Below are 10,377 nucleotides of genomic sequence, written 5' to 3' on the forward strand. Positions count from 1 at the left end.
TACCATAAGCTGCCAGAGTACCATATTTTGTCTCGGACGCAGATTGCCTGTGCCCCCTATGGGAAGTTTCTTTAGTCGAAAGCTACGTGGGATCCACAAAGATGCCCTGTGACAAATCCACTCCGTCGATGAGATTTTCAAGACCACAAAAGAGCGGAAGTCTAAAATTCAGACATATTCAAAACTCATTGGGCCACACCACATGAAACAGAGGGGATTGAACATTAACCATTGGAAACTTTGTGGGGGCAATATAAGTTTTGTATCAGAATGATAGTTGTGCCTACAGTTTATCTTGAGTGGTAGTAAGTTAGTAACCCTATGAATAGTTTCAATAGCATATAAGTATCATGGTCGGCTTCAAGAAATTTTCAATAGTGGACATTTCCGTTCCTTCTGTTTCTTGTGGTGTGGCCCACATAAGCTTTGGGTCTGTTTGATTTTTAAATTCATGTCATATCGTGGTCTTGCAAAACTAATGGATGGAGTGGATTTGTCATGAACGCAGATTGCATCCTGCCCCTCCATCTTATAGGTCACGCCACTTCAACCCGATGTGAAAATGATCTGTATTAACTTGCTTGCTGTATTTTATTTTTTTTTACACGCACACGTACCCCCACACACTCACACTGTAGTGGAATTCCACCGCCACTTGCTTGTTGTGCGACTCTATTATATACCTTTCACTTTTAGGGCCTGTTTGGGCGGTGGGATTAGAAGGGATTAGGTGGGATGGGATTCATCTGGCCCTGTCCCAATTCCACTTCACGTTTGGGAAGAATTGAAAAAGCTTGGAATTACATTAAATGGAATTGCATTGGGTCCTGTCCCGATTTCACTCAATGTTAGCAAGTTATGCAGATCTCACCGTGATGTGTGGGTTATATCCACAGTACCGTCCACCCATTTATCGAGATTAGTTTAGAGCAGGGGCTAGAAAATCAGGTAAATCTAAAGCTCAAGTAAACCTTACCATAGAAAGCAACGGGGATTGAATACTTACTGTTGAAAACTTATTTGAGGCCACATAAGTTTTGAATCTACTTCATTTTTGGCCCATGCCATAAAATGAGGTTACAAAATAAATGAACGGTTTAGATATAACACGTGTGTTGTTCTCAATAATTTCAAATGATGGTAAGTATATCCATTCAATATACCACCGTATTACCAATAAAGCAGGGCATTAATCATATCCCATGGCAACAGGGGACATTTCTGATAATAATAATGTTTTTTGAATCCCATCCCGCCGAATCCCTTCTAATCCCACTGCCCAACCGGGCCCTTAATGTCAAATAAAAGTCACTGATAGAGAGAAAATCAAGTAAACGTAATTTGTTTTCTTGATGAACGTAAACTGAGATTGAAAATTTCAATGGTTTATTCTCAATTAATCATATGCCACGTATGCAACTTCTAAGCGCCTGCGTATCATCCAGGTACAACGGTATCTCAGAGGAGCCATGTTTTCTCGTTAGAGAATTTCCAAAGGCAGCATTACTCAAGTTGGATGAGCTTTGCTGATTCAACACGCACGTGGGAACCTTGCCAATCCACTTGCAGGTACACGTGTCAATACAGCACATATTCAAGGCCGGAGCATTTCAGCAGGTGGGCTACATTATTTAGATTATTTAAGGGCCGTTTGGCAACGTGGATTGGAGGGAATTTCAAGTCCCCTAGTTGTTTGGCAGTATAAAATAATCAGGGTTTTCAAACCCAATGGTTTTTAATCCCCTCCATGGGGTTTGTAATCCAGTGAGGGTTTAGATTATACCTGATATCATTTCAATAGTTGCAGGTCTAACATATGTGTCGTTATACACTACTATTTTATTGGGCACATGGCTCACTAACGATGATCAGCATCGTCCAAACATTATCCATGTAAATCAGCACCATCCAAACATTGTCCAGCACCGTCCAAACATTGTCCATGTAAATCAATGATTAAAAATCGTTGGTTAGTCACTCAGACATGATCTTGTGCTTGTGGCCCATTCGAGACTTGGAATTTTACCGTTTTCAAGCAAAGCATATATATCAGCGCGCTTATCATAACCATTGTGTTAAAAATTACATATTTCACTAATTAAAAATATTAAAGTTGACTTGTAATTAAATTCAAACACACATAAAATATACCATGAATAGGTACTTTTGGATTAAAGTTGATTCACACATGGCACACTTGGCATCCAGGGGGTTTCTAATCCCGAGGGTTCCAAATCCACGCTCCCAAACAGGCCCTTAGAACTCTAGTCGAAAAAATAAGTCATTTCACGCTTCAGGTGGGCCACATCACATCAAAATGGACACCTACAAAATGGATCTATCTGTTACTTTTATTTGTACATTGTGTCCCACATGACGACTGAAACGGTCTGTCCGCTGTTATTTCCGACCAGATGGAAAGCTCAGATCCCACACGTGTATTCCTCAATGGACGATCAGGGCTCCATGCGCGCGTGGAATTAACAAAACCTCAAAGTAGGATTAATATGGCCGGCAACGTGAACGAATGTCTGTCCACCGAGTAGCCATCAGAGGTGAGATGACTCCACTAATGCTAGGTGCGAGTCGACACGTCAACCTATCAATCAACATTGATTGGATGGTTTTTAAGTGGGGCCCACTCATGCTGTATTCGTTTTTCTTGGTGGACGCCAGGTCTTGACCCCGATCTCCCGAAATGTATGGAATCTTTATTTTCTTCAGTGATTTGACACCACTAAATTTCGGTGCTCAGTCAACTCTTGCAGCCGTTGGATCTCGGTTGGAAATTTGTTTAGTGTGGGCCCACAAATTGTATGGATTTTCAGGTGGTGGGGTCTACACCTTGGCCACCTCCAAATTCAAATTTTGAAGTCCCACAGAAATTCGGTGTGGTTGACTTGGAACATGGATCCTTCTTTTTTTAACCATTGGATCAGGTCCATCACGAGGAACCAAGACGTCTATATGATGGGGCTTACCGTGGGTGGGACACCCCAAAAGAATTCTTAGAAGGAGATTACATAAAAAAATATTTCAATCTAAGATTTTTATTCTTGAGATTTTTATTGCTAAATTAATCCTAATTTTGTATTTTACCAAATAAAGCCCTAAGAAATTCCCTGCCAGATGCTTTCCAAGGATGAAAGCACTAAATTTCTCTTATTTAGTTTTCTTCTTTAAAAGGCAGTGAAGTCTATACTTATGGGATGTGGTTTGGCTGGTGACCCATATAACGAAAATTGACACATGAGAATGAAGACTGAGATCCCACATCACACGGTGTTAATACTAGAGTGGGCAGAATCCGACCCGATTCGAACCAAACCGAAGGCCTAGATCAGTGCGGTCCGAGTAAGACCATTTGGATCCGATTACACATCGGATTGAGTTCAGATCGTGGTCGATTCGAACCGATCTGATCCAATTCGGTCGGGTACTATATAAGTAATACTTTTTATTTTCATTTTTTTACTACTCACCTCACTGGAACAAAACCCTAAATCCTCCATTCTCTTTCTTTACCCGAACTGCGCTGCACCCACCCATCTCTCCTTCTTTCTCTCCCCTCCCTCTTTCTCTCCTCCTTTCTCTCCTTCTTTCCCACCTCTCCTTCTTTCTCTCCTCCTTTCTTTCCCGATCTTGATTCAGCTCGACTGGATAGACTCAACTTGATCCGACTCGGTTCGGTTTCCCTGACCGAATCGGATTCGGTTCGGGTCAGGCCAACAAAGATTCGAATCGGATCAAGTCAACCCTGCTGGACTCGGTCGCGGATCGAATTGAGTTCAGGTCAGATTCTTGGAAAAATCGGTTAGAGTCGAATTGGACCCAATCCGGTCCGACTCGACTTGATGCCCATCTCTAGTTAATACTAAATCGGTCAAGTGCACTGTCTTTGACACTGACAATGCCCTATTTTTTGCTACTTGAGTGTGATGCGTTAGTTGCACAAACTCGAGTGTCGTTTAAGAAGGCCGCATGTGGGAAAAATCTCCCACATATATGCTCAGTCATATTAAAAATCATCTCATATATAAATAAATTAGAATAACATATTTCAAATCAACAAATATTAAAGAGAGAATATAATAAATAGAGCATAAAGGGTGTTTTGATCCGTCGACGAATGGCGAAAATTTATATATTTTTTTGAAATTATTTCCTTGTTTGATTAGAACTCTTTTGATTATGTTTTAGAGTTTTTTAAAGGTTATTTAAAGGTTGTTAAACTCATTTTTATCATTCATTCAATCTATCAAACTATCAATAAAATTACTATTTAAAAAAAAAAATCTCTTATGGATTCAAAAATTTTCTCTTGTAAATTCAAGAGTGTCTTATGAATTCAAGATGCCTTATCGATTGAGGAAACGGTGCTCTACGTCATCATATCCTCCCCTGTGTCAAGATTTGACTAACATCATATATCATAAATCACAAGTTATAGGATTTTGACAACACTAGCCGTACATATGTGTGCGTTGGTGTGGACCACCGTAACAAGAGATGACATTGACACCTCACATAAGACAGATATCCTTAGCCAAAAAGCCCAAATTATGGTTTGGTTTAGCATTCACTTAAGAAAAACTTGTCCATTTGAACAAGATTGGCTGAAAATTGAATATTATGTCGTCAATGGCCTCAGGAAGCTCGACTGCAGGTTACTAAGATAATGTTGTGCTGAAAAATAATAAAATAAAAATGTTATCTGCTCTCCCTATCCCTAATTGAAACCATATGCTGTTAAACACAAGTTTAGATTTTAGCACTGGCTTATTATAGGGTTTTGTTTTTGTATCCATGCATTGAATTTGTTCAGGTACAATGTACGTTACAATTCATAGACATGTATGTCCCCATGGTCCACTTTTTAATAAAAAGTTGTTGGAGAGGTGTCAATCAAAAGCAAAACAACAACATTCATGGACAACCTCACCTACGGGCCCAAACAAAATACAAGAACATCCATATCTCAGACTTTTGTCTTGGACATGGACACCCTTATGGTAAGTGAGTTGTCCCGGCATCCAAATGACCTCCAATCACATCTGAAATGGATTTTCAAGCTTTGATTAAGGTAAATTGATTAGTCCTAATGACGGTTGATGATTGCTTGAGTCACAAGCATGGTGGCAAAATAGCCTAACTTAGATCACTCTTGTACGTTGTCATCTTTTCTATCAAAATTCATCTGATTTTCAACAACCTTGTTGGAAAAGTCTATTGGATCCATCTGGCTTTAAAGATGATGCGATTTTGAGTAAAATGGTCTGAGCACCGTAATTTTGGCTATCGACCACAATGTAATCCTTTTAGAGAAATGTGGAAGTACTCCACCTGTAACTTAGTTACTTTTGCATAAAAGTGAAGTCATGCAAGCGCCACATAAAGAAAATGGCTTCACCTAATGCAAATTGCATGATCGCAAATCAATACTACTTGTAAATAAGTATGTATACATGACAAAACTGCGAACTATAAGCTTCTCATACAAAGCTTACTATGGGGCACACCACATTGTATAATATACATCTAATCCATCCATCATGTGGGCCTCCTCATGTTCTCGTTAGTGCCTAAAATTCAAGCTGATTCAAAATTTAGGTGGGCTACACCATGTCAAATAATCCATCCAAACTATGGACTTGAATGAGGAAAAGTTGTAGCCATTAGCAAAACTTGTAAAATGCACGTGGAATTGTAGGTAGGTAGGTAGAGATCTTGAAAATCTCTCAGATGAAAGTTTTTAGCGTGAGAAGATTACCAATGGGCATACAACGGGCCCATTGTACATTAAATCTATAAGAAGTTGATTCTCAATAACCATCTTTGACAAACATACATAAGATTAGAGTTCCTTTCGTTTCCTTCATAGTGACTCAATATCTAACGTGTGTCGCCAGGTACTGGAACCAATCGGGCCACATTCAACTCTAAAATCCACACGCACAGTTTCAAAGTGCATGCCATCAATCATCGTACACTGCTGGAGTATCAAATACCTCTTGCCTTTTGGTACATGGAATTGATTGCTATGTATTAAATACTCTTGTAAGGTGTGACACTTGATACAAACAGCCATTCACAAATATTAAATGTGCATGAATTAACTCAAGTTAAACAGACTAACTTGTGAAATTGTTACCAAGTTACATCTCCAAAATCAGATTATTAGAAGATTCCTGAAAGTGATTGAAACACTTGTAATTTGTGGAAATAGACCATTGTTTTTTTAAAAAATAATAAAAATAAATCATTTTTAACTATTAATAAGGGCCTGTTTGGATACCACCAAATAAGTTACTTTTTCTACTTACAGCAGTAGATAAGTAACTTATTTGGGACAAGTAAGTTTGGTTAATTTATGATCAATTATAAGCAATTTTTTTACTTAAAGATACTTAATCATTTCAGATTAATAAATAGAAACAAAGACAAGTGACTTGATGCATAAGTAGCTTATCTTAAGTTACTTACAATCCGGGCGTTTGGATCATAAGTTACTTTAGATAAGCTACTTGTTTCATAAGTAGCTTATCTTGGTTTCTACCAAACATACTTATCAACCAAAAAGTAGAAAATTAGGTTTTGGTTTCCAACATAATAAACAATTCTCCCTTAAGTCTGTTTAGCCCCCCTCACATCCGCCATCTATTATGTGAGGCCAACCTTTGATATGGACCATTCATCGTGTGGGCCCACCTTTAATGTGGGACGTCCATGATATAAGGTCCACCTTGGAAGTGGGCCATTCATTATGTAGGGCCCACCATTAGTGTTATTGTTCATTATGTGGGCCCCACCTCTAATGTGGCCCGCCCATCATGTAGGGCCCACCTTGGTATGAGCCACTTATAAGTAGGGCTGACCTTTGATGTGGACCGTCCATCATGTGGGGCCCACCTTGATGTGGATCATCCACCATGTGGGGCCCACCATTATTAATTGCCATCGTGTGGAGCTCACCTTTGATGTGGACTATCTATCATGTGGACCCCACCTTCAATGTCGGTTGCCCATGATGCAAGGCTCGCCTTGAATGTGGGTTATTCATCATTAGGGGTACCTTTGATATGGATCATCCATTATGTGGGGCCACCTCATCTTTAGACTAGATGATACTAACCATTTGAATATTTAAATAAATTAATTATGAAAAAAGAAAAGAAAAGAAAAGAAAAAAATGGTACCTATTTAATATATTAGACACGATCATTGACCTAGGACATGGGACCGCTTTGATGGTCCACCCCTCTCAAAAAATTATTTTTGATCAAAGAACCATAAACTTCCTATCAGTGACAAGAAAAATGAATGCCAGTCACATATGTCAATATGTCCTTACTTTTTTACTTCCGACGATCCCAGGAAAGCTGAGAAAATAGAAAGTGGAAAGAAAGAGAGAGAAAGACTGAATCAAATGCAATTATTTTTTTCTATAGAAAAATATGAAAAACTATTTCCTATAAGTTGTTTCACATAAATTTACAAATAGGCATAAGCGAATTGAATAAGACCAACAATTGGGTTTGGCTCACAGTCTTTCCACATTGGGTCGGGAATTGTTAACGTATAATTTATTTTATTTTAATGAAAACTGCAAAAGCTTATTTACAATAGTTACCATTTAATATCCCTACTAATCTAGTTTATTTACCTTGCAAACCGAGACTTTTACATTTTTATACAAAAATCTCTTTCTAATCTTTTAGTTATTTCTTTGGGTTTTGCCAAGTCCTCACTCACTTTTACATACAATCATTTGTGACTTATGTAGTGCATGTGGGGACATTTAATTGCTGCATCAAGTGGCACCCAAGGTACAATGTGGTGAATCACTAGGTAGGTGGACCTGGTTGATGTTTTGGTCATGTCATCAGCAAAATGCGACCTACTTTATATGTAGGCACGTTCACATGCGACTCTTCATTAATAAAATAAAACCCAAATGTGTGGGGGGTGGCTAGGTGGCCACAATTTTGGCTGGACTAAGCAGTGGATCAGGTCTCAATGCATGGCTCTGTGTTCATCGAAGATGTCAAGGGTTCGAGTGGCGCCCATGTAGTGTGGGTGTGTTAACAAAAAAAGGAATGGATCAAAGCTTCATGTCATATATGAACTGTGTGTTTAATTCAAAGAATGTTTTGGCATATGGTCATGAGCTAAAGCAGCGATTCACTGTCATCATCATCATCGTCATAATCTTTCTCCAGGCAGATTAGGATTGGATCTCAAATGCAAATATCAGCAGCGGCTCAAGAGTCTTTTCATAACAATATTAAGTAAATAAGGAATATGTTTCTTTTCAGATGAAAGACAACTTATTTTCTCTAATTGCAATAGATTTGGAGAAGCCAAGCCATTATTAGCTTTGCCTAAAAGAACATATTTTGAAAACATGAAAAAGTATATAAAGCAGTGTTACATACAAAGAATTGAAAATGTTGCACAATTAGCGATTATTAGTCCCACAACATCACTTATCCATGTGAGTATTTCAAAAAGTATTTAAAGTTCTCACATGACCAAGTAGTAAACATGAAATTTCCAAATTTTCGAATGCATTAGAAATTTCCTTCTCACAAAATGGATTGGACTCTCCCAGTCTTTTCCATCCACCCATTTTGCAATAATTTAAACATAACAAAGTAGAAAACATGGACTTCCCAAACAATTAATACATAAATGGATTGAACTTTGATGGATAGATAGAGAAAATCGACAATAATCAATCTATATTTGGACGTCTTAACAATGCTACGGAGAAAGATCTACGATAGGTTGTTGCTCTGGGAAAGCAAGTAAAGGCTTCGGTGGCATTTCAAGAAGCTCATTCTTACCTTCTAACATTTCCACAACTTTGTTAATTGAAGGGCGACTGTCTGGACTTGTTTGTATGCACCAAAGCCCAACTATTGCCATCTTCCTAGCGATATCCCCATCGGTCTTTGTCCCAATATTGCTAATTTCCATGTCCCCCTCTAGAGTGATTCGGTTGTAAACCCATGTCAGGAAGTGTGCCTGACTTGAATGTTCTACGCGTCGATTGAAATTCTTACTCCTTCCAGCGATTTCCAATAGCAACATTACGAAACTATAAACATTGGATTTGTATGAGATGCCTTCAAAATTCGTTGCAAATAGTTCTGGTGCCATGTATCCCGTGGTCCCTCCCGCACTAGTGGAGACAGTTCTGTGATCATTGGGGCACAGCTTTGCGAGTCCAAAATCAGAAATTTTAGGATTGAAGTTGCCATCTAGCAAGATATTGTGTGGTTTGATGTCGAACTGGAGTATTCGCATGTTGCATTCTCTGTGCAGGTATTCAATCCCATGGGCAATGCCTAGCACAATCTCATATAGTTTTTCCCAAGTAATCATTTGGCTCTTTCCATCATTCGAAAATATGTATTTTTCTAAAGGTCCATTGGGGATGAACTCAAACACGAGCATATCTCAACCCTTCAAAGCAAAAGCCAATAAATTGCACTACATTGAAATGATGAATTCTACCAATCGTGGTAACTTCATTGATGAATTCTTCAACATTACTCTTTGAATTATCCAACATCTTTATTGCAACAGGTTGCCCATCATGAAGTATACCTTTATAAACGGATCCAAAACCTCCTTGACCTAGTTTTTCCTTAAAATTATCAGTCATTCTCGCGATATCCGAATAGGAATACCTAGATGGACCCAGGGCCTCATGGTTGTGTTGTAACTTCTTTTTACCACTCATGCGTTTGTATCTCCGATAGATCACATAGATAATCACAACGAAGAGATGCAATACACCCAATAAAGCTCCCACATATAGAGTGGCTGTGGGATCTAATCTAGATGCGAAATAGGCCCACGGATCTGTCTGTGCATGGGACATGGCGATCAGGGGTTCAGATAGCTTACCTAGCTGAGACGCCGCCATGGAAGCCGGATAAGAATACCAGAATTCCTTTAGAGCTTAGGATCTTCCTTTCCTTCACACCCTTTCTGCAAATCAGTAGATGAGACTCGAATTTTTGCTGTGGTGTAGGATTGGGGACCCAGCTCTCTTTTATAGAGTCTGTGGAGAGAGAGTTTGAAACCCATCACAACTCTCTCTCCCATGCTCCACGTTGTAGCATCCTAGTTCAACTCAAACTGCTGTCTGCGTAAGATAGCTATAGCATTCCAGCCCTAGTACGCAGAGCTGCGCAGATAGACTGCGCAGCGCATCACCTGAAAGTGGGGCCCACTGGTCTACTCAATCATCCAGTCCAACTATATAACAATCCAGACCGTTGATCAGTGAGGCCCACTAAATAGAGTTCTTACATTCTCCCACTTGGGCTTCATTGAGCAACGTCAATGATAGTCATATATATAATA

General features: G+C 39.0%; 1 pseudogene; it reads right to left on the reverse strand.

Moving 5' to 3' along the window:
• Nucleotides 1-8,536: 8,536 nt before the first annotated feature.
• On the reverse strand, nt 8,537-9,826 carry LOC131235560 (rust resistance kinase Lr10-like; annotated as a pseudogene).
• Between the last annotated feature and the right edge of the window lie 551 nt (nt 9,827-10,377).

The sequence above is a fragment of the Magnolia sinica genome, chromosome 19 (assembly GCF_029962835.1).
Source record: "Magnolia sinica isolate HGM2019 chromosome 19, MsV1, whole genome shotgun sequence".
Lineage (NCBI taxonomy): Eukaryota > Viridiplantae > Streptophyta > Magnoliopsida > Magnoliales > Magnoliaceae > Magnolia > Magnolia sinica.